Below are 25072 nucleotides of genomic sequence, written 5' to 3'. Positions count from 1 at the left end.
TTGTTAAGTGGTATCCTTACTTATGTTCCTGTTTACTAATGGGGAAAAAAATCTTCTAATTTAGTCTACAGTGATATTATATGCAAATCTCATTCATTCATCTATTTCCATAAAATTGGTTTTGAAAAATTTAAACAAACTTCCAGAAAGAAAAAAAAACAAACTCTACATGAGTGAATTTAAGCACATACAGAGTCATTTTGGATGTGCAGTTACAATTTTTATGACTTCATTTTACACAAATATTTTATTGAGTGTCTACTGTTAGGCAACATTTTATGGATAGAAACACAAATAAGGAAAATTTTCTCTATAAAAAAGTTAAACTCTTAAGTCTGGACCTCAAAGCCTTCCACACAACAGTCCTAACAGAACTCTCCAAAATAACTGGTACTAACCTCCATCAGTGACCTGGAGCATCAGTTATACCCAGCTTCTTTTGAATTTTCAAATACACCCTGAACTTACATACTCCACATATTTTTTTCTAAAACATATTTTTTCATATGCTTCTTCCAATGCTGTCTAAGTTTAACATACTTTTAACCTTATCTCAAATAATCCTTCCATGATCTCCACCAACCAGAAATAGTCCTTTTCCAGCACTTTTACATCTCTTTTACATGACGTCTCAGGCTTTGCAGTCTAGTAATCTAGGTTTGGCAACTCTTTAGTACTATAAGGGAAATTCTGGAAGGCAGAGTTTGCATCTAAAGCTGTATGTCCTATACATTCTGGTACATTACCTTACACATAAAAGCTATTCATTAACTACTTTTTGAATTAAGTTTTTAAAATAATTATGATTTTCAGCGTAAGCATGCATCATTTTGTGATACAAAACTGACATACCTTTACTTTTTCATTTCATTTAACATACACGCACTGTAGAATTCCCATAGTACTGATATTCTGGAACTCAGAATATGTTTTCAAAAGCCAAAGGCAATTGGAGTCCTCAGGAAGAATACTTAGGCTAGACACAGTTAAAGGAGAAATTACCCATTCCTCCCACCAACGCAATTGACTTCCCTGATCACAGGGCCTGAAGATTCTACAGACTTTTCTAGATCAGCCAGTTATGGGGACTGTGTTAGTCAGGGTTCTCCAAAGCAATATATATAATGTTACTATAGGAATTGGCTCACATAATTATGGAGGCTGAAAAATCCCACAATCTGCCACCTGTAAGCTGGAGACCCAAGAAAGCTAGTGGTATAATTCAGTCTGAATCCAAAGGCCTGAGAACCAGTGGAGCTGATGGTATAAGTCCCATTTTGAGTTTGAAGATCTAAGAACCAGGAAGCACTGATATCCCAGGGCAGAAGGAGATGCATGTCTGGCTCAAACTGAGAGTGAATTGGCCCTTCCTCTGCCTTTTTGTTCTATTTGTGCCCTCAACAGGTTAAAGGACACCCACCCACACTGGGGAGGGCCGTCTGCTTTACCAGTTCAAATGCTAATCTGGAAACACTCTCACAGACACACCCAGAAACAATGTTTACCAGGTATCTGGGCATCTCTTAGTCCAGTCAAGCTGACAAAAAATTAACCATCAGAGGGACCAAATTTCACCTTTCCATTCCTTCCATTTGCACTATGCTGTCTGAATCATTTGAGGTCAGGCTAGGCAAGCCTCAGAATTACCTGAGTTGTAAAGATACCCATAATTTGAAGAAGTATATTCAATATTATGAATTAATCTTATATCTTTAAAACAAGAAATGTATTGCTTTCAAAATATAAACAACAGAAGATAAAATCACCTTGACTACTGTTGATACTAAAAAGATAAATAATTTTCAATGGGGGTAAAAGGAACATGGTCCAATGGAAGTAGCAGAACCTCTGGAAAGTTTGGAATTTTATGTTTATTAAAAGATGGCATCGGTTGCAGATAAAGCTACCAACCATTACAGTTTACCCAGAACCATGAAAGTCCTCGGGACATGTGACTTGCAGTGCTAAAACCAGTAAAGTCCTGTGCCAATAGGGATACTTTGGTCACTTTCTTACAAAGGAATTAACAATAATATTTTCATCCATTTAGGGATATTAATTCCCCAAAACTCAACGTGGGCTGGGCAATGGTGTGCTGCATCTTGGAATAGGGAGATGGCAGTAGGAAGGGACAGAACCATGAAAAACTGTGAGAGAACTGCTTTTCTGTATCAGTGATGTCAGAGGAAGAAATATTGCTTTAAATGAACTAAGAATAAGTTCTATTTTACCCTAGCCAGAAAGTGGGTGAGAGATTACCTAATTCAAAAAACCCATAAAAAACACACAAAAGTATGGCTAGGACATTTATACATGAACAACTTTTCTAATTTAAGATGCAAGGGCACCGTAACAGCACCCAAGGGGTCTCAATGACAGGACACTCAGAATCTACCTCACCCAGTCAATTACTTTGCAAATGCCAGGCAAGGTAACACCTCTTTTCATTCAATGGTAAATAAAGTAACATGGGGATATGCACACATGTTTTTAAGGACAGTGATACTGGTTGTGAGGTAAGTATACATCAAATAAGAGGCACAGACGATTAGGAAAGAAGTTTTATTAAGTGTAGGTAAAATGGCAAAATTGAAATTAGAATTTGAAGCAGAACAACAGGGGCTTATGCAGAAAGCTAAATCTATAATATAAGTGACAAACTTGAGAGGACTTTCCAACACTGTAAGGGAAATAAAGACATATGGAAGGAAGTGAAAAATGAGACACAGATATTTTTAAAGAAAAGACCAGAACACACGGCAAAGAAATAACATTCAAAAATAAAATACTTTAATTCAAAACCTGTTTGAAAACTGAAAGGGATTACCAATTATATTTCAACTTAATTTTTAAAAATTGCTTTATTATTGCAAAGATTTTTTTTTTCTCTTTATTTCTAAGGATAAGGGAGAAAAGTCCAGATTAAAACAAAACAAAAAACAGGTCATGTACATCAAGAGTCATGTTTGCCTCAGACTTCTCCTCTTCACCACTAAATTGTAAAAATCACTCAAGCAGTGTCTACAGAAACAGTAGCTATCCATGAGCCAGATGTGGCTTATAGTCATTTTTTCCTTCCCTACTTAAAAACAAATTGAATATGAATGCCTTCAAAATAGGTCTGCACCTCTCCCTTTTGCCATAGACTTTATCTAAATATCTTATATCTGATACACTTCATGATTTAACTTCCAGCTTGGACCCTGTATACATTTGTGAGTTTACTTTAACCTGTAGTCTACAGAGAATTTTTAAACTAATTAATATTGGAATTCATGTCTGAGGCAAAAGAACTTGTCTTCTGATATTCATGGCACTCTTAAAACTTATATCCCCAAATAAGCACCAGTTGTCTAGAAATAAAATAGATAAGAAGAATAGGCAAGACATGGTTTACTAACAGTGTCAACAGAGTATTAAAGGTTTCTCTCAATGTTTGTCTTACACTACAAAATATAATTGTGAATATCTGTGTCTTAAAGATAAAAACATAACAGTTAACTTTATCTAATATTATATCAACAAAACCTGTGAAATAGGTGAGTGGGGGCATAGGAGCAGTAAAGAGTGCTAATTCCTTCATTCTGTCCTCTAATAGTTGATATAATTTCCCCATTGACATTAACTTAGGTTTAAGTAAAGTAAAAGTTTTTAAAGTATAATGGAACTAATAGGTGAATCTGTAACAGAAGGTAAATCTTCTCTCCAAATCATTAGAGAAAAAAAATAACAGGAATGAAAATAAATTTCACACATCAAAAGGAGACAAATCATAAACAAACAAACAAACAAATCAGAAAACAGTAAATTTTAGAGTCTAACAGCTTTAGTTGTTATTAGCAACAGTAAATGAATTAATGCCCTTATTAAAAGACAAAGATTTGAAGACTGAAAATAAAAATCAACTGTATGTACTTTCATAAAGAACTATTTAAAAGAAAATGTCATATAAGGGTAAGATTAAATATACACACATGATTATTAATTTCAGTCAAAGTGGAATTTTTTTTTTAAAGACTGTTTTTTAGTATCAGTCTCCCTAACTAAATTCTAGACTCCAAAAAAGGAGAGAAGTTTATTTATTTTTTAAATCACAATTTAATACTCTGACCTAAATCACTGTGGGAACTCATTAAATATTGAACAGATGGGGGAATGGATGAATGAAGGGCAGGGTGAGCAAATGAATGAAACATGGCCCAAACGCCCTGCCTGGCTCCAGTGGTAAGGAATTCTTCCTTCATCTGTTACACTTCCCACACTCTGCTTCCATAGGACCTTTCGTAGACCTTTCCCATAACATTTTCACCAACTGCAGTTATCAGCTTGTTTTTTCTCTTTCCCACTAGTCTGTAAGCTCCTTGAAAGCAGTGACTACATATTATATACCAGTATTTCTAGCCCTCATGTTTATTAAATGAACTTCCTTGTATCTGGGTGCAGCTTCCTACAACAGGGAGATTCTACAGCCTACAGAAATGCAAAATACCAATAAATGTAATATAAAATATGATGAATGTTACCAGAAATGAATGACTAAGTCACATAACACAATATGCCAAGTTCTGTGCAGAGTGCTAATGCACGTATTAATTCATTTGTTATTCCAATATCTCCAGGTTGAAGGTCCCATTTATCATTCCCATTTTACAGAAGAGGCAGTTAAGACATAGAGGGATAAAATAACGTGGCCCATGTCACACAACTAATAAATGGCAGAGCCTAGATGCAACTCAGGGAGTCTTGGAGTCACAGCTCTTAGTAACCACAGTGCACTGCTATAAGATGACTATAATTCAAAAGTCGTGTCAAGTAAATAATTTTTCTATTGTAAGAGTTATAATTTGTACCAGGAGACTTTTTTACTATTAGACAATGAAAGTAAATTGCTACCAAAATTCAATATAAATATACAAGCATCTTAAATTTCTGTATCTTGATACAATATCCTCACAAAAACAGTCAGGTTATTTGATCTGACAAGCAGAGCTTCTGAGACCTAGTCTGACGTCTGCTTTCCAGAACCTGATGATGCAAACCCATCACATTTTGTGGTTGATGTTTATTTTTCCTCAGCTTTATTTAGATATAATTAACATATAACACTGTGTAAGTTTAAGGTATACGTGATGATTTGATACATGTATTTATGCATAGATGGGGTAATGACTATCACAGTAAGGCTAATTAACATGTCAATCACCTCACCTTCCTGTGTGTGTGAGTGTGTGTGTGTGTGTGTATGGTAAGAACATTAAGATCTCTATTAGCAACTTTTCAAGTATATCATACAGTGCTGTTAACTGTAGTCACTCCACTGTACATTAAATCCTTAGAATCTATTCATCTTATAACTGGAAGTTTGTACCCTTTGACCAATATTTACCCATTTCCCCCACTCCCAGCACTTGGCAATGACCAGTCTACTCTCTCTGTTTCTATGAGTTCTTCTTTTTTAGATTCCACATGTAAATGAGCTCATACTGTATTTGTCCTTCTCTGTCTGGCTTAAAATTTCACTTAGCACAATGCCCTCAAGGTCCACCCATGTTGTTACCAATGTCAGGATTTCCTTCTTTTTCATGGCTGAATAACATTTCATTGCATATATATACCACATTTTGTTTATCCATTCATCTGTAGACAGACACGTGTTATTTCCATATCTTGGCTATTGTGAATAATGCTGCAATGAACATGGGGATGCATATATCTCTTCAAGATCATGATTTGGCTTTGCTTGTATATATACACAGAAGTGGGATTGCTGGAGGCATCAAATGGCACTTCTATTTTTAATTTTTTTGAGGAACCTCCATACTGTTTTCCATAGTGGCTGCACCGATTTACATTCCCACTAACAGTGTATAAGGACAAACCCATCATTTAAATGTTACCTGCTTCAGTTTCAACAATTCTATAAAGAGAATAATATCTTCCTCATCTACGTTTTTACAAGAATATGGTGAAATAAAGAAGGCACACTAGGTAAAAATGACTTGTAAACATCACTTAGAGCTTCTTTATCTGTCATATTGCGTACAGGGAACACTCTTTCAACATTACTTTTTAGAATTTTAAGAAAATGTTTAATATCGGTGAATTAGGAGCAATTAGCTTTGCAAAGAAGGTATAAAAATCATCTGACATACCTGAGTAGAGGTAGACAAGGGAGATACTGTTCCAAAGTATGACTTTAGAATGGTTGCTTTCTAATATACTAAGGTTGGAAACAGAAATTGGGATACTTGGCACTCTATTTTCTATTCATTACACCCTATTTTGCCTTTAACTTGCTAAGAAATCTGTAGTAAAAGTCTCTAAGAAAGTACATGGCAGACTCTGTTTTAAAAAAAATCACCTTTCATACTAAGGAAAATCAGTATCGACTATAGTATTAAATTTTGTGTATGATTTTTTCAAGCAATTAAGCAGTATGTTTATACTATTTGTTTCCATTTTTTTAAACAAAATCCACATAGTTCCGTATTTCTATCTTGCAATTTCTTATAATGTACTAAGCAAAGTTTTGTACATAACAATATCAAAAATGGCCATTATTTCATGGGCTAATAGAAAAAAAAGACATTTAAAACTGGAACACAACATCACCACACTAAATTTGAATAGAAATTAAGTAGATTATGTATGAAACATGAAGCTAGGACACACCTGAAGTTCTGCTTTCTACCAACCAACTGCTCAGATGCTTATGTGGATTTGATTTCAAGGAGAAAATTTTTTAAAAATCCAGAACAAGATGTTAACTGCTGTTTGACTGTCATGGTATCAATTGTTGATTGTTATAAAACCTGTTCCCCTAAAATTAAAAAGTATATGTATGTAAGTAGATTTTCAGTTTCCTTTCTATATTATCTTAGCTATTTAATGAACTAAGATATTGGACTTTGTGATAAACTAATTTAAAATAAAACTAAAACCAGAAATTCTGTACCAATATTTTTATAAATTTTGGACTTGTTTTCCAAACATTTTCCTTAATGTATGAAATTTAGCTTTTTATATTTTTCCTGTTATTGTGTTATTAGTAGCTCACTTATGTGTGTATAAAGAAAAAAAAACATTGCACTGAAAATGATAACAAATTAATCAGGTATTATTTTTCCTATTTTCTCTCTGAGAATTTTTTTCAAGACTTAGAATCTTCTCTAAATGTAGTATAGTATAGTGAAGAAGACATTCTCTAAGACATCAAGAAACCTGAGTTTGGTCCTGGACTTGAAACAATCTCACAACATTCTTTGATTTTCTAGAACTCAGCTTAGTTTACTATAAAATGCAAAGTGAATCCTCAACTCTTTTTCAATTTTAAGACTATAGGATTCCACATTCATCTTTTATCACTTCCTCAAGTCTTTGCATTAAAAAAAAAAAAAAGAATTGTAAAAATCAAGTTAAAAGTTTCAGTTACTATCTCAGAAATGTGTCGGTAAAGTTATAAATTTTAATAGCTTATTGATAAAATTTAAGTTGCTGGAGAATCTTAAAGAGAAAATTTTAAATGACAGTTGTACTGTGGTTACTCTTCATTGATGTGGATCTCAGATAGATGAGGAATAACCGTTTATGTGATCTCTTCCACTGCATCTGTTTAATTGAAAAATTTAGAGAAATCCTAATAAGTGTCAAGTAACTGTATCTGGGCAACTATAGTAAATTCTACTGGGGCAAAGGAAGAACATAGTAACTTTATAATTTAATTAGTCAAATTCCAGGTACTCTTAATTTCTTACCTCAATTTGGTAATACCAGTTTTTTAAAAAGTATCTCCTTCTATTTTTATATTCATCTGTTTCAATATTGTCTGCTCAGATCACTGACGTTCATGATGTTGTCCTTTTTATCACAATGAATAACTACTTTTGTTCAAGAAATAGTTCCTCCATGACTATGAAATAAATAAATATATAAGAAGAGAGGCATGAATACAAAGTGATGTTTCTTTCTTTCTCTCTCTTTTTCCTGTCCCCTCTCTTTATTGATTCTCAACTCAAAATCTCCAATAACATCATAAGAGATAACAAGAGAGGGTGGAGAGGAAGAATTTTTTCCCCATCTGCAGCTTCACAATGTAAATCTACAATCAGGAGAGAAAGTTTTGGAGATGAACACAGGATGACTAAGGACTATTCAGAGGCAGACTGTATTCACAGCAAGAGAGGAGGGGATCAAATTACTGCTGCTATTTTGGGGAAACAATATTAGAATAATCATTAATGATGTCTGAGTTCTGACAACCAAGAGCTCCTAAGTGTATTAAGAGGGACGGATCAGGGGTTATCCCCTGGGAAAGGCATGGCATTGTTTGCCTATCAGCAGATTATTTGTCCCAGGTTTGATACAGTTGCTGAGTAGGACCACTACTGACTTAATCTTTACTTTTTATTACTCCCATGAGCCCCTGAATCATCCTCAAGCTGTAAGACTAGACCTGGTAAATTTCTTTATGAAGATTCCGAAGAGATGTCTTGTGACAGCCTGATGTACCCAACCAAACTTGATCCAGTCAGATATTTTACTACCTAGCATATTAATTAGTGATCCTATTTTTTTCCTCTTAGGTACATAAAGGAATCCCTTAAGCAAATTAAGGAAGGAATAAAGCCACACGAACCTTATTGTTGATTATTATTGTTATTATTAATATGGCTGTAATATGGCTGTTATTAGTTCAGTAATATTAAGCATAAAAATTGTTAATATTTTGAAACTTTTCACTTAACGAAGAGTTTTTATAAAATATATTCACCTGACATAATAATACATAGAGGGATTTTTTCCATTTGGGTGTTTTTTTAAGAGTTATAAATTAACGCAAAGCCAGGATAGTCTGGGTCCCGCCGTTTACTATATTTGCATAACTGAAACTCTGGCAGACTCTTTTTACTGTTATCCCTGCCTAAACAGCAGACCTGTGAGCAGATGTTGAGCTGGTTCACTTAGTTTAGACATGTCTGGATTATTACACTTGAAGGGATACTTTATTACAGGTTCTTGGAAAATAATAAAAGAAAGTATTTTTAGAAAAGAACTTTATAATAGAATTTAGAATAACTAAACTACAGATTTACTTAACAATTCACTAATAACTAACACCTGCATTCTATCATGTACTACAGTCTTCTAGGTTTGGGCCAAGTTTTTTATACAATTACATCATTAAATGATTGCACAAAGTTGCAGGAATAAACTTCAAACAGACCTAAATCTTTGACTTGCTAAAAGACACAGGTGTTCTAACCTTGAGGAAAATGCAGTAAGATGTTGGGAGTGTTAGTATTAGTTACATGCACCTAATGAGCAATTCATAAATATTGCAACAAGCCAAAAGCGGCTAAGGCATCACGTAAGAATGGCAAGGTAAACACCAAGAAAGACCAGCCACATGGGCGGCCTTCCGGTCAGGGGAATGCTGGGACACCCCTGATGTACTTGAAGGTCTGGGACATTTGCTCCTCTAACGGGGATAAGGTGGAAAGCCTCCTGCTTTGCCCAACCCCCGCCACCCAGTTAGGTTCTTGTAAACTTCCTTAAGTTAAACAAGTTTGTATATTTGGCCTGTGCTGTCTTTCCACAAATTATCATCACCATTTTGACAATCTCACAAATGCTATAAAAATATATTTCTAAGCAACTTATTTTACAGTTGAGGGATCTGAAGGCCACATTGCCTAAGTTCATGTAGTTAGGAAGTGGTAGAACTAAGACTTGGACACAGCTGGTCTCACTCCAGAGTCTGTGTTGTCAACCTTCATGCTTTCAAAGGGCCATATACAACTGATGACACTTAGAAAATAATACTGGTGGATGATAAAGTCTTTTTTTCTAGAATTGGTGAATTCTTCTACTCAGTGATGTTGAAAAGCATCCATCCATGTCTTTCCTCCAAAGCCAGCTCTTTAGTCCATGCCACCAACACATCTCACCCGGACTATGGTCACAGCCTCCTGCAGGTCTATCCTCATGTATACCTCCTCACCACCAAACAGGTCTCCAAGCAGAAGCCAAGTTCAGCTTTTGGACCCTGTCCAGTTCTCCAACCTCACCTCAGACCACTTCCCCACATCAACATTGCTCTAGCCACATTGGCAGCCTTCTGTCAGTTTCTAAATGCGCTACGGTCTTTCCCATCATGTCTTCTATGACAGTTCCCTCTTTCTTTACCTGGCAATCTCGTATTTCATCCATACCCCTGAGTCTGCCTTTCTCCAGGCTAAATATTTACTTTAATTGTAATAAATGTTCTTATGAAAATATGTCATCTAAAACTAGTGAAGCATATTAGATGTGGTAAGTCATATGCATATTTTCAAACAGCTAATGACAATAATAACAATAAGACAACAATAGAAGATTTCCTCAGTATCTAATTTACTTCCTTTGCGTGTTTTCTATCTGAAGCCTTCTCTGAATCAGAGCCCCCAAGCAGAATTTGCCAGATTGCTTTTAGAACACCAAATAAGAAGTCTAAATTCCCTTATACTTATTACACTTTGGTAAAATTATTTGTTGATAACTCAGTTTGTTCTAATAAACAGTGTGTCAGAAGTTGCTAATTATTTTTCAATATCCATTCTCTTCTTCCTTTCACTGAGACAATCTTCTCAATGGGTCTTTTGTTTCTGCATATCTTAACTAGCAGAGAAACTTACTGTCCTTTGTTCCAGATTCTCTTTCCAAAATTGTTTGTATACCAAACAACCTGGTGAGTTAGACAGAGTGTCTCCCTCTGGAACAAGGGTAAATTCTTTGACGGCAAGTATGAGAATAAAGATCATGCTGCCTTTCAGTACAAAGTTGGAGCAAGTTTGCTTGCAACCCCTTGAAAAGATTGAGGTTTCCTAAGCCTCCTCAGCTGTCATGTACACCTACTACATGTGCAGCACCCACCTAAGTTACTCCACCCCTCCCGCCTGCCCTCCATGGGTCTTAAGGAGAAGAGTGACAATGTGAACTTGAAAATCATGCTGCCTGCCGTGCCCTGAGTAACAGTCTTTTGCCTCTAACCTGGGGGTCTTGTATCTTCTGCCAGCATCTGAGATGCTGAGAACACGTTAAGAACAACCTCAGACGCTTCACAATTCTTCACGGATTCCAAGTAATGGCCAGCATCCATCTTTAGTTGTGAGTGTAGGAGACTTCTGATGATTCTGGCTCCCAACTTCTGATTCTTCCAGCCAATCCCCAGATTCTAGCAGAGACTAGCCACAGCTACTGTGCTGTCTGCATTCATGACCCACAAAAGTGAGAGATTATGAATGATCATTTGTGTTTTAAGCCAATATGTTGTGTGGAAACTGGGTTAGCAGAAAGGACAACTAAGACCTGGGAGTGAGGTGTTGCCCTAACAAAAATCTAAAAATGTTTCAGCGGACTTGGGCCTATATGGTGGGGAGAAGATGGGAGGGTTTTGAAAAAAAATCTGTTAGAGGAAGCCTGATGGCCTTCAGGATGACTTAAAGGAAAGTAAAACCATGATACTGAAAACTGGAAGAAAGAAGACCTTTACTCTGTGGGACAACTCTGGCTACTTAACGCTGTTCAGAAAAATCTGCCTGTGTACTTGGATAAACATAAAAAGGGAAAATAATGCAATGGTGCACAACTTCATATATACAGTTTGCTTGGCCGATAAAATTATTTGAAGCATAGAATATAAAGGGAATATTAAACAGTTGTCCTTAATGTTAAAAAGTTTGCAATCCTCTCTTGTCGTGATCCTTTATTCTTCCTGAGAAACAGTGGGAAAAGTATAAGCTTTTGAAACAAGCCTCATTTAACCTTAGTTGAATCTCGATGTCTTTATATGTTAAATGGGATAACTTCACAGGCTTACTGGGAAGTTTATTTTAAAAACAGCAATAATAATATAGTTGCTTCTATTTCATTGTGGCAGATTGAACATGTATGGCCATCTCATGTCCTTCCCCCTAAATTAGTAAGATGGTAACAGAGAACAAAATTTTACTAAACTACATGGACAAAGTGAGAAGAAGAAAGAAAAGAACAAGAAAGAGAGGCATACCCATTTAAGTTGAGGGAAAGCACTTAGAAGAATGACAACTGGAGCTAGCAGAGCCAAGCCAGTCTGACTTTAAAGAGAACTAGCAAAGAGAGGGGCATTAATTCATGTCCTCCAGAACCCCTAAATCAGAATGCAGGTCCCCAACTCATGAACCCCGATAGGGACACCCTCAGGCTACTACACCATGACTACACAATCGGGCAAAGGGGGTATCTCCTAAGAAACAAAATCTGAGAGACCCTGGAGGGGAGGACCTTCAGCATAGCAAAGCGAAGAATAAGGCAAATTAAGTCATGAAGCAAATTTGTGAGGGGGAGCTGTAATTGAGTCTATATATTTAACTATGGGACCCTTAGCTCTTTTCTCCCACTGAGCTTCCAGAACTTGGATAGAGAGGTACACACCTACCAGATAGAAAACTAAAGTATTCCACTCTAGAAAATCTGATGAACTTCAAAGAAAAATTCTGTGGATACTGATGCTTGGAAGAGCTCATCGATAGACAGTTCAGCCCAGATCACTGGTCCTTCTCTAGGAAACCCAGCAGCTGTCCTGCCCACCATGTCCCCACTTAATTGTCCAACCCCACCCCAAGCACACAGAGCTTTAGTGCCTTACTGTTACATATCAACATAACTAGGGACCATGAGACATTTGAGGATGCTCCCAACACACACAAAAATGGGAGACCAACGAAAACAAGCAGAAAAATAAAACCAGAAGGAAACAGACCATGAAAGGAAAGAAAAAATTACAAATAAGAGCAATCATACTGACAATGCACCTTAACTTACTAAAAGTTGTGGGGAAATATGAGGAGGGGAAGTATCTCGGTGTGTGTGCTCACGCACATGTGCATGATTGTGTGTGTATGTGCATGTTTGTTTAAGAGAAAAGGTATGTGTAATAGAAAAATCAATGCCTGTATTATTTTAATATATGCAGGCAAATATTAAAAGAAATATTTAAGAGAACTAAAAGTGCTTTTCCCTTTTAATACAGGGAGGTAGAGGGTGGGGTTTTTCTTTACAAGCCTATTACTACTATTATATTTTTAAGCTATGTGCATCTATTGCTTTAACTTAAAAATACATATTTTTAAAACGCACAATGGGGCTTCCCTGGTGGCGCAGTGGTTGAGAATCTGCCTGCCAATGCGGGGTACACGGGTTCGAGCCCTGGTCTGGGAAGATCCCACATGCCGCGGAGCAACTGGGCCTGTGAGCCACAACTACTGAGCCTGCGCGTCTGGAGCCTGTGCTCCACAACAGGAGAGGCCGCGACAGTGAGAGGCCCGCGCACCGCGATGAAGAGGGGCCCCCACTCGCCGCAACTAGAGAAAGCCCTCGCACAGAAACGAAGACCCAACACAGCCAAAAATAATAAATAAATAAATAGATAGAAATTAGAGCACTGAATGTAAGATGAGAAAAGTTTAAAAAAAAAAAAACTTATAAAAAAAAAAAAAAAAAAAACGCACAATGCTGCTCCTAGGATATAACTGGTTCTCAAATTTTATCCTCTTTAGTTTACCCTTTCCATTGTTTCGGGTTAAGCTGAAAAGTCTATAGCTTAGCTGGAAAGAGTTTAAAAGTTACTGACTCAAGGTTCCCACAAATGGCTAATGCACACCAGTCTTGCCTTGAGAACATAGTTAACCATGAGGGTGAAGCAGAGTTCAAAGCACTCTCTCTTCTCTCAGAAACACAATAGCACTTGCTGTCTGTTTTATTCAAGTGGCAATGAGTCATGCTATTATTTGTGACATTTCTTCTATCATCTTAAAGCATTAAATTTCCCTACAACAATGCATGTTCTTTGAAGATATTTATTTCTTTGTAACGGTGTTGCACTTAGTAGGCACTCAATAAATATCTGTTGATTGGAATTGATTATAGGAAAGAGGCCAAGACTTTCAATATTCTAGATCTCAGGAAGTCAGGAGGTCAAAATCAGCAACACCTCAACTGACACTAATTAGAATTTTGGAAGACAGTCTAACACACCAGATCAGAGCTGAAGAGAATTCTAGATAGAATAATTTTCTGGAAAACTCCAAATTTTCACATTGTTTAACTTCTAAATAAAGATAACTAATCAAGAATATAATTGTTATTTAATTTTATACTTTTATAAATCAGCTAAATTCACAGGCTAGGGGAAATTTTTTTGTTATTCATTTGTCTCAATTCTGGTTTAGGAAATATATATAATTTTTACGGCCTACAATAATATTGACAAACACTGGTAAATAATTTTAGAAAATAGTCATTTCTGCTAGTGATTCTTCAAAAATGAATTAAAATACTGGCTTTCTATTTTTCATCTATCACTTTTTCACTGTAAAATCCATTTTGAGGAAAAAGCACCAAATATGATTCAGTATTTTGGCACATACACCAGAGACAGAGTGCCTTAGTTTGAATCTTGGCAGCTACTAGCTGAGTGATCTTGAGTAAGTTATTACCCTCACTGTACCTCACTTTCCTATTAACCTCACTGCACCTCACTTTCCTCATCTGTAAAATGGGTATAATAATTACTATGTCACACTGCCATGAGGACTCAATGAGCTGACACACATCAAGGCTTCGAGCAGTGCCAGGAACATTATAAACACAATGTAGCTATTTTTAAAAAGTTTTCTGCAGATAAGCATATTCTAATTTACGACGTATTTACTGTTCTGATGGAATTAGAAAATGCCCCAATGGTTCAATGCATGAAAGGGATCAATTACAGTTATCAAAATATCAGAATATTTTTATTTGAGTTGATCATGAATGAATGATCAGCCATATAAATGTTCAATTGGTGAGAATTTGTTCAGCCCCCTATCATGAAAACATCTTAATCTTTAAAAAGACATTTCCTATTAACTTTGGAAGTGTCAAACCAAAAACAGGGGGGAAAACCAACAATGTGATTGGGTAGATTCATGCTGTTTTTATATGTTGATCCCCAGTACGTATAAGAGAGGAAGCTGCTACGTATTACAGGGCAGTCTGGTGTCTGATATAAGATGCCTTCATCTCTGACAGCTGAGTTAAAGTCCATGGTTCACAGTATAGCTTCTAATTCTGACCCACAACTTCTAACAGGAAACAGGATGCATGGTATAGATTGTCATAAATCTAGACCATGTGGAATTCATTGTATTTTTTATTAGAAAGCCAGAATTAACACACTGAGAGGCAGCAGCTGCCACTGTGCCTTCTGCTTTCAGGTTGCTGTTACCCTTTGTCCACTGTGAATGCGTTATCCCCCACTAAGCCCCGAGGAAGAAGCTCTCAGGTTCCCCTCTCTCCTCCTCACACCCTGTCACTGCAGCCTCCAAGGCTTTACCACTCTCCCATCTTCCCCACTGCCTCCCAGCTAAGCTCAGTCAACACACCTCTCTGATCTGATTCACTGGACTTATATGAATTTCAAGACAATATAAAAAGGAAAGTTATCCTCTACTAAAAATGTGAGTCTTTCTGCTATAAGGTAAACAACAGCTGGCTGACATGTGCTCTAGTTCACAGAGCAAACATTAACTGTGCACCTAGGATGCACAAAGCATCATGAAAAGTTCTGGAAAGAGAAACAGAAATGAGGAAGGACAAAGTCTGCCTTCAAGAAACTGGTAGCCATTGAAGAAAGAAATAGATATAGATGATATAGATATAGATATAGATAAATGTGATGCAGTGAAAATATCGGCAACAAAATAGTTTCTCCGGTGGTATGCATACGATCAACCTCTGGGAATCACCACAGAGATATTTTATAAATATTTCCCAATTTTCATTCACTAATGAATGTCAGACTGTCTGAGAAAAATATGTAACCCCACTTTTGATAATAGATAATTATAGTTTTTTGAAGGAGAAAGGGTGGATCATACTTCAAAATATTTTAATTTTGCTAAATGCTATACAAGCAATTTTAGATTAATTTTATGACTGAAATTAATGTCTTCTTACAAGTTCATATTTTAACAGCTATTTTCCAAATACTTTTATTTTTAGAAGGAATGTTAATTTTTTTTTGGAGATGATGTTTCTTTTTCTTATATTTCCTGGTTTTATCAACTCGTTTCATATCCTCCAGTTTTTTTGCCCATTCATATTCTGAGTCTTAGAATTTCCAATTTTGCAATGCTCTTTCACATATGCAAATATTGGTTTAATGATATTTATTTCATACTACATTTTCTTTTACTCTGTGGATGGTATTTGGAGTGTATAATCATCTGATAAAAATATTAATTCTTACTTTTTGTTTTCTTCTTACAGTAATGTACTTTGGACATTGCTTGATGTTTTCTATTCATTTTAAATGATCTTGGGATTTTGTGCATCAACAAGAAAATGGTTCTATCCGGGAGTGAAGGATTTGAATTTTTTTAGTGTTATTGTTCAAGAGTACCTTCTTCTTTGGTATAATAAGTATATTTCATTATACTAAAATATAATACATTTTATTATATTGTGTTTTTAATTAACTATTTAATTTAAAAGTGTTTTTCTAATTAACTATTAAGCAGAAAGAGGATGATGCATCATATGACTGCATGATACTCTTTCCCTTAATACCCGTGATTTCTACCAACTGCTTCTCTCCTTTCCTTCACCTCTCAGCCCCTAAGGATTCCTCCTCTTTTCATCTCTCCCTTAGGCAACACCTTCCTAGGCTGCTGCCACCTTCCTTATATTCCCCAGTAGCCAGGGTTGTGATCCACCAGGTGTCTGACCTCTTCTCAGTACTTCTCCCTCCTTCTTGGGAATCATCCTATCTGTGTTTACACCGGCAAGATCCTCATGAACTCACCTGTCTACTACTCAGTCTCCACCTGATTCTCCATTCCAGCATGGGCTTTGGAACTGGATGTGCGGATGTCATATAATTTATTTCCCATTTAGAAGTACATTGAAGTCTGCTGTATTCTTCGTTTCTTAGTTACTCTGTAGGCATGGGTTGTAAGCAGTCTTACTTGTTCTCCTCATTGATTTCTTTCTTTTTTTTTTTTTTTGGCAGGATGTTTGGAGAGGCTAAATTTAGAGAGCCATCATTATCCTGTAGGAATCTAGATGATTTACCATTTAAGAACCACACAGGTTTATTTACTAATTAGGAACTAGTTAAATAAATTACATTATATCATACTCTTTCCTTCAGTTTAATAAACTTTTGGTAAAGTACATGTCATCTCCCATTATTTTGTTATTCTCTACCCTTGTCTTAAGCCTGGAACCATTTTCCTTTTGTTTCCAACTTTTTCTTTTGCATTTTTATTATGTCTGTCTTAGTTTTTTGATATGGTAAAAATGTCATCGCTGCGGTTACTGTATGAAGATATTGTTTGGAAAAGTATACTGAGTGATCAGAAGGCAGGGTCCTTGCAACATCTGTACCTGGCATACACAGGGCAGTCTTTTGTGGAAAAGTTCTCCAGTGGGCCCTCCCTAGAACTCTTTTCCTTTCAGCACAGACCTGTGCCTTACATTGAAGTGGCAAGTTGATCACCTGAATTAGCCCAGATTCACTGTACAGTAGAACAGGTATCCATTATGAGCAAGCCCCAACTCTACCCAAACACTCACCCCTGAATGGCAACAAACGAACCAGAAATGACCTACAGGGAGAGTAATTCAGCAAAGACAAATCAGAAACTCTTGGCAACTTCATTTGACAGGAAAAAAAAATCATTCTCACTCAATTCCTTGCATATGCTTAGCATAAACTTTGATTACTATCAACTTTGAGTACTATAAGTAATTTGTTTGCATTGTTTCTTTTTCATCCTGAGTAACTTTATATTATTGGACGGATGCAAAATCAAAAACTTGTTCATAAATATGTGACTAAAAATGCATTGCAGTTCACATCCTCCCAAATATGCCATGTATACATTGTGTATGTGTGTGTATACACATTGCAAAATGTATTACTCAGGTCGATTATATTGGATGCATGTAGTACAATTAAACTATCTGGATAAACAGTGAAACACAGCCATATAAACAGGTTTAAATAACTGGAATCACGTTGGTTATATATGAGAAATTCATCAGATAATATTTAGCATTTCATATCAATCTAGCTTCAACTGATTTGAACTGCTAATACAGTACTTACTAAAAGCACTATGAATTATCAGCTGCTGTGTTGAGATACCAGCACCGTTGCTGAGGTAAGCTGTTAAATTTGGAGATTCCATTCCTGGAGTTCTCCTTCTATGATTTATATATCTTTTATATCAACATCTTGCTGGACAGTCTGAGCTTACTTTCTGACCATCCCAACTTCCAGCTGTCTTCAAATTATGCCAACAAAAATTAGTTTAATACAAATTTAGGACAGACTAAAATTCAGAACTGAAGTTGCCTGACTACCTTTCCAGGAGACACAACTGGCAACTGTTAATCAGCTACAATTAAGGCAGGTAAAGTGTTTCAGAGATCTTCCCCACCAGATGGCTCCCAAACAACTAAATGTATGCATTGACCACAGGCGAAGAGGATAAGTAAATGTATTATTGAGGGAACCTGATATCTATACAAAGTTTCTAGGCTCTATTTCTGGCATAGAAAATCCACAAGAAACTAAGGAATGGTAAACAAGTCAGAAGATTAAACTGTTTTGCTTAAATTGTTTAGCCTTCATAAATGAATTTAATGGACCCTTTATTTGTTAAATAAAGAAATTACTATGATATTTGTCATTCTCTGACTTACTTCACTCAGTATGACAATCTCTAGGTCCATCCATGTTGCTGCAAATGGCATTATTTTGTTCTATTTTATGGCTGAGTAATATTCCATTTCATATATGTACCACATCTTCTTTATCCATTCATCTATCGATGGACATTTAGGTTACTTCCATGTCCTGGCTATTGTAAATAGTGCTGCAATGAACAATAGGGTGCATGTATCTTTTTGAATTATGGTTTTCTCCAGATATATGCCCAGGAGTGGGATTGCTGGATCATATGGTAGCTCTTTATTTAGTTTCTTAAGGAACCTCCATACTATTCTCCATAGTGTCTTTACCAATTTACATTCCCACCAACAGTGTTGGAGGGTTTCCTTTTCTCTACGCCCTCTCAGAAAAACAGAAAACAAAACAGAAATAGAGTCACAGATGTAGAAAACAAACTTATGGTTACCAAGGGGGAAGGGGGGGAGGGATAAATTGGGAGATTGGGATTGACATATACACACTACCATATATAAAACAGATAACTAATAAAAACCTACTGTAGAGCACAGGGAACTCTATTCAGTACTCTGTAATGACCTATATGGGAATAGAATCTAAAAAAGAGTGGATATATGTATATGTATAACTGATTTACTTTGTTGTACAGCAGAAACTAAAACAACATTGTAAATCAACTATACTCCAAGAAAAATTAATTTAAAAAAATGTTTAAATAAATAAAAATTAAAAAAAGAAATTTCTGACATCTGAAACGTAACTTCTGGGGAGAGGGATAAATTGGAAGATTGGGGTTGACATATACACACTACTATATATAAAATAGATAACTAATAAGGACTACTGTATAGCACAGAGAGCTCTACTCAATACTCTATAATGGCCTATATAGGAAAAGAAGCTAAAAAAGAGTGGATATTTGTATATGTATAGCTGATTCACTTTGCTGTACACCTGAAACTAACACAACATGGTAAATCAACTATACTCCAATAAAAATTTTAAAAAAATGAACTAGTGATCTAATGTAAATCATGATGACTATAATTAACAATGTGGTGTGATATATATAAAAGTCATTAAAAGATTAAATCCTGAGTTTTCCCCACAAAAATAAAATAAAATGTAACTTCCCATAATTTACATCATTTTTTCAGTTTCTTTTAAATCAAATGTTTAATTTCAAAGCATTAGCCTTTTTATTCATAATAATATAAATAAGTGGATTTAGAATTATACAATGATCTCCAATGCAAGATCTCTAACCTCCCATGCAGAAATACTCCTTTATCAATTTTCATGAAATTAATTTTTTAAAATGAGAACAGTAAATACTACTTATTGTTAAGCCTGTCTGTTTTACACGGGGTCAGAGGGTAAATAAGCTCCTCAAAAACAAGGACACTTTTTATTCATTTCCATGACCTCAAGCTAAAGCAGGTGTATGGCAAGGTAGATAATTAACTTGAAAAATTATAAGAATTTCCAAAAACCTATTTTCTCACATTTCATATATTTAACATAAATATATTACTTTTCTCTCACATATCTTTTGTCTTTCATTCCCAGAATTCTGTTTCAGTAGTCATGCAGCTCACTTCCTTATGGAGATGGAAAGGTTACTCAGTAATTATCAGGCTGCCAGGGCCAGGAGACACCTCTGCAGTTAAATAAGCCTAGAAAGGTAATGGTAGTTTTGGAGTTTTCACTCTATGATTTACAGGCCTAATGTATCAAAATCTTGCAAAACATTCTGAAGTTATCTTCTCACCATCACAATTTCAAGTGGTCCTTAAATTATGGTAACACAAATAGTTCAATACAAACCCAAGAGGACAGTCCAAAATTCAGAACTAGAGCTGTCTATGACTGTTGTTCAGGAGACATAACTGTCAATCTGAGGTATACCTGTAAACCAGCTAAGGTCATAAAAACTTTGTTTAGTCAATCCCTTAGAAGGTACATAAAATAAGGATCATGAAAAGAGAATCAAAAGGACAAAATGATACCTCTTATGTGAATTAAGTCCATAGATAGATCCATGAACTAGGTAACTAAGAAGCTCTTCCCGACTTTTGAGGGGACTTCAGTAAATAATAGTGAAATATATTGTAAGTATGCTTGGGAAAATAGAACATTCTAGAAGGAATAATGATTGAATACGTTTATAACACTAAAAGTATGGTAACATTAAAGTATAAACACCAAAACTATAAATATCAAAGTTATTATTTTGTGATGCTCTAATTACATCTGTTAGCTTTAGAGAAGAGAAAAACAGTTCAACGAATCAGATTTAAAAGGCAGAGGAAGGATGAGGACAGGGAGTAGGGAGGGAGGAGGGAAGAAAAAGGATAATTTTTCAACCTTAGTCCTGGCATACAAAGTAAAAAGGGCGGATTCCAAAGTTATATACTGTAGGAGTGGGGTGACAGATAATAGAATATTCCCCTAAACCAGTTTGCCTAACTGACTTCTTCACCTGTATTTCAAACTCTTCTGAATATTTTGTATTAAAAAATGTCTTAGGGTGGGAGGAATTGGGAGATTGGGATTGACACATATACACTATTGATACTATGTGTAAAATAGACAACAGATGGGAACAAACTGTATTGCACAGGGAACTCTACTTAATGCACTGTGGTACCCTAAATGAGAGGGAAATCCAAAAGGGAGGGGATACATGTGTATGTATGGCTGATTCATTTTGCTGTGCAGTAGAAGCTAAGACAACATTGTAAAGCAACTATACTCCAATAAAAATTAATTAATAAAAAAAAATTTTAATGCCTTAAACTGAAAATGAAATTGCATTAAAGTTAACCAAAAGTAAAATTTCTGTTATAATTAAATGAAAACAAATATTGAAGAAGAATGCAAACAATGAATGAAATTTTCCTAAAATGTTCAAAATAGACAAATGGAAAGGGCCACTTAGAGCGAAACAAAACACTTCTAATGTTTCTAAAATGTTTCAAATTCAGTAAATACTTTAACAAAATTAGGTCAAATATCCTCCCAGAAAATTGATTTTAAGATGTTGCAAGTTTTATTAAACCATCAACAGAATGAAAATGCAACCTACAGAATGGGAGAAAATATCTGCAAATCGTGCATCTGATAAGGAATTAATATCCAAAATATATAAAGAACTCACACAACAGAAAAAATAAAATCTAATTAAAAACATGAGCAGAAGAACTAAATAGGTGTTTTTCCAAAGATAACATAGAAACAACCAACAAGTACATAAAAAAAGTGCTCTCCCTCACTACTCATCAGGGAAATGCAAATCCAAACCACAAGGAGATATCACCTCACACCTGTCAGAACGGCTATCATCAAAAAGACAAGAGCGAAGTATTGGAGATGATTTGAACAAAAGGGAACCCTTCTGCACTGTTGGTGAGAATGTACATTGGGGCAGCCATTATGGAAAACAGTATGAAGGTTCCTCAAAAAAATTAAAAATATGATCCAGGAGTCCCATTTCCGGGTACATATCCAAAGGAAATAAAAACAGAATCTCAAAGAGATATCTGCATTCCCATGTTCATTGCAGCATTATTCACAACAGCCAAAATGGATGAATGGATAAATAAGATGTGGTGTGTGCATATATATATATATATATATATATATATATATATATATATATATATATATATATATAATGGAATAGTATAGCCACCATAAAGAAGAACATCCTGGCATTTATGACAACATGGATAACCCTTGAGGCCATTATGCCAAATGAAACAAGTCAGACAGAGAAAGACAAATACGGTATGACGTCACTTATATGTGGAATCTAAAAGAGCCAAACTCTTAGAAACAGGCTGGAATGGTAGTTACCAGGAACTGTTGGGGGTTGGGGAGGTGAGTATAAAGGGAGATATGTTGGTCAAAGTATACAAACTTCCAGTTATAAGATGAATAAGTTCTTATATGTATGGCAGAGTGATTATAATTAATAATACTGTATTATGTAATTGAAAGTTGCTTAAAGAGATCGTAAACATTCTCACCACAAAAAAAAAAAAAATGATAATTGTGATGTGATACAGGTGTTAGCCAATGCTATGGTTGTAAACATTTTGCAATATGTCAGTGTATCAAAGCAACATAAACTTACCCAATGTTATATTTCAATTATATCTCAATAAAGCTGGAAAAAATAAATAAAAAGACATCTTACAAATCAATAATAAGGGGGGATGAATGTTTTAATGGGATGAATGGGCAAGGGCACAAAGAAAAAATTTACAAACTGAAAAAAAAATATGTTGCAAATTTTAAAAAAGTTGACAGAAAGGAAAAGACACTCCAATGAAGGCAGATCACTCAAAAGTGGCAGCTCTTTCCAGATAAGAAAAGGAAAGCTTAAGGAGGTTAAATAACTTGCCCAAAGTCATCCAACTGGATCAGTTATAAGTGATATTTATATCTGTTAAATATGTTAAACCAATCTCTCTCTCTTATCTTTACACATCAAATATTTACTCTCCATGCCATATTGTATCTTGGTCATCAGGTATAAAAGCCTAGGAATCAGGTGATTTCTGTTGGAGATATGAGACAGAAACATGTCACTTTATCACACTGAACAAAAAAAAAAGGATAAAAGTTATATGTGATAGTGCTCTTAAAAGCAAGAATCTTTTTTTTTCAGATGAATCAAAAGACAAATGGACAAATCTAAGAAATGCCGAAGCTAAGAAATGGCCAAGCAAAAAGGACTAATTAGCAATGACTAGACTCTTCAGAGGATATGAGCACTTTAACCGTGGAATTTTTCCAAAAATCCCTAATGCACTGAAAATTAGGGGAGTTACCTAGCTTTCCTTTGTATTTCTGTTTGTAATTTGTACTAGAGAGAGGTACAAAAAAATAAATAAGTAAAAGAGCTGCCAAAAAAAAATTGGAAAGAAAGGCAAGGTAATCAAAATTGCAGCAGGATATTCTAGACAAATGAGACAGGAAAGCCAAGTGTACATCAATGGCACAATGGCTACCTAACTGAAAGTTTCACAGTCAACATCAAAAGCACACAAAGAAAGGAAGCCACTCTCAAGTAGGTGATGAGAAGTGACTTAAAGAGTCTGAGATGTATAATGACATTCCCAACACCATTTTAGCAGTGGTGTTAGAATAGACTAAAGACAAGGAGAGAGAGAAACAAGACCAATTCAACACACCGAAGAGCCCAGAATATGATGACGGTCCAAGTGGAATAAAAAAGAATGGATGGGAGAATGAATGGGACTTGGTACGCAGTGAGGGTGACCACAACAAAGAGAGGGAAATAGCACAGAAAATTTCAGTGTTTGAAATGGAGGGACTGGAAGAATGGAGGTGGCATAATGGCAACATGGAAGCAGTGCCAGTCCTTCCTTTCTGCCTCAAAATTGCAAAACTAAAATATTAATTCTAACTCTACTCAGTTCCTAAACTATAGAAGACAAAAGCTGGAGTGAGTTAGGCACTTTGAGCCCCTTAGCTGCTAGGTTTGGAATTAGTCTGTGACAGCGTCGTAGACATACCCAGACCCAGGACCTGCCACAGTAATAAACATGTCTCCACCAAATCCATCAGGTTTTTTCCTATAAAATGGAAGCCTTTATTGTTCTCTATTAAAATATGTCATAAATAAAAATCCAAATATGAGAAAGAAAGAAATTACCCATAACCTAATTGCCAAAAGATATCAACAAAATGTCAAGGGATTTTCCATATCCACAAATATTAATCTACTTTACCACTTTCGATGGCTATATTTTTACAATACGTAGCTTTTAACTAGTTCCTTCCAGATAGGAATTAAAGTTGTTTCAAGTGTTCTAATCTTACACATAAATTGACAACTGTATAAAATGCCTTTGCTGAACATCATTTTTATTAACTTGTATGACTATCTCTTTAAGGTACATTCCTTGATGTGTATATATTATATGACTAAATATATACATTTTTAAAACATTTTCATACATATTAGCAAAATACAATCCAGAAGGAGTACACCATTTTATATGCCCGCAAAGAGTATATTCAAATGCCCATTTCCAAACACTCAGAAAAATACTGAATATTGTTAACTTAAAAAAATAGTTTTCAAATGGATAGGCTAAAATTACATCTCATTATCATTTTGCATTTACTAGATTATTAGAAAATCTGAATATATCTGCATATTTTATTGGTCACTCATATCTCACATGTTGAAAACAATTTTCACATTTTTCTTTCAAGTTGTACATGTTATTTCTATAGTAGAAAAATTTTATGTCTTATGTAGCCAAATGTTATCTTTTCTCT

General features: G+C 35.3%; 1 protein-coding gene across 7 annotated transcripts in view; it reads right to left on the bottom strand.

The window, feature by feature from the left end:
* The window catches only part of RALYL (RALY RNA binding protein like), an 867550-nt gene that overhangs the window by 800090 nt on the left and 42388 nt on the right, over window positions 1–25072 (bottom strand). The window lies entirely within an intron of this gene.

Source organism: Eubalaena glacialis, chromosome 17 (assembly GCF_028564815.1).
Source record: "Eubalaena glacialis isolate mEubGla1 chromosome 17, mEubGla1.1.hap2.+ XY, whole genome shotgun sequence".
NCBI lineage: Eukaryota > Metazoa > Chordata > Mammalia > Artiodactyla > Balaenidae > Eubalaena > Eubalaena glacialis.
This window is presented reverse-complemented; position numbering and strand designations above follow the sequence as displayed.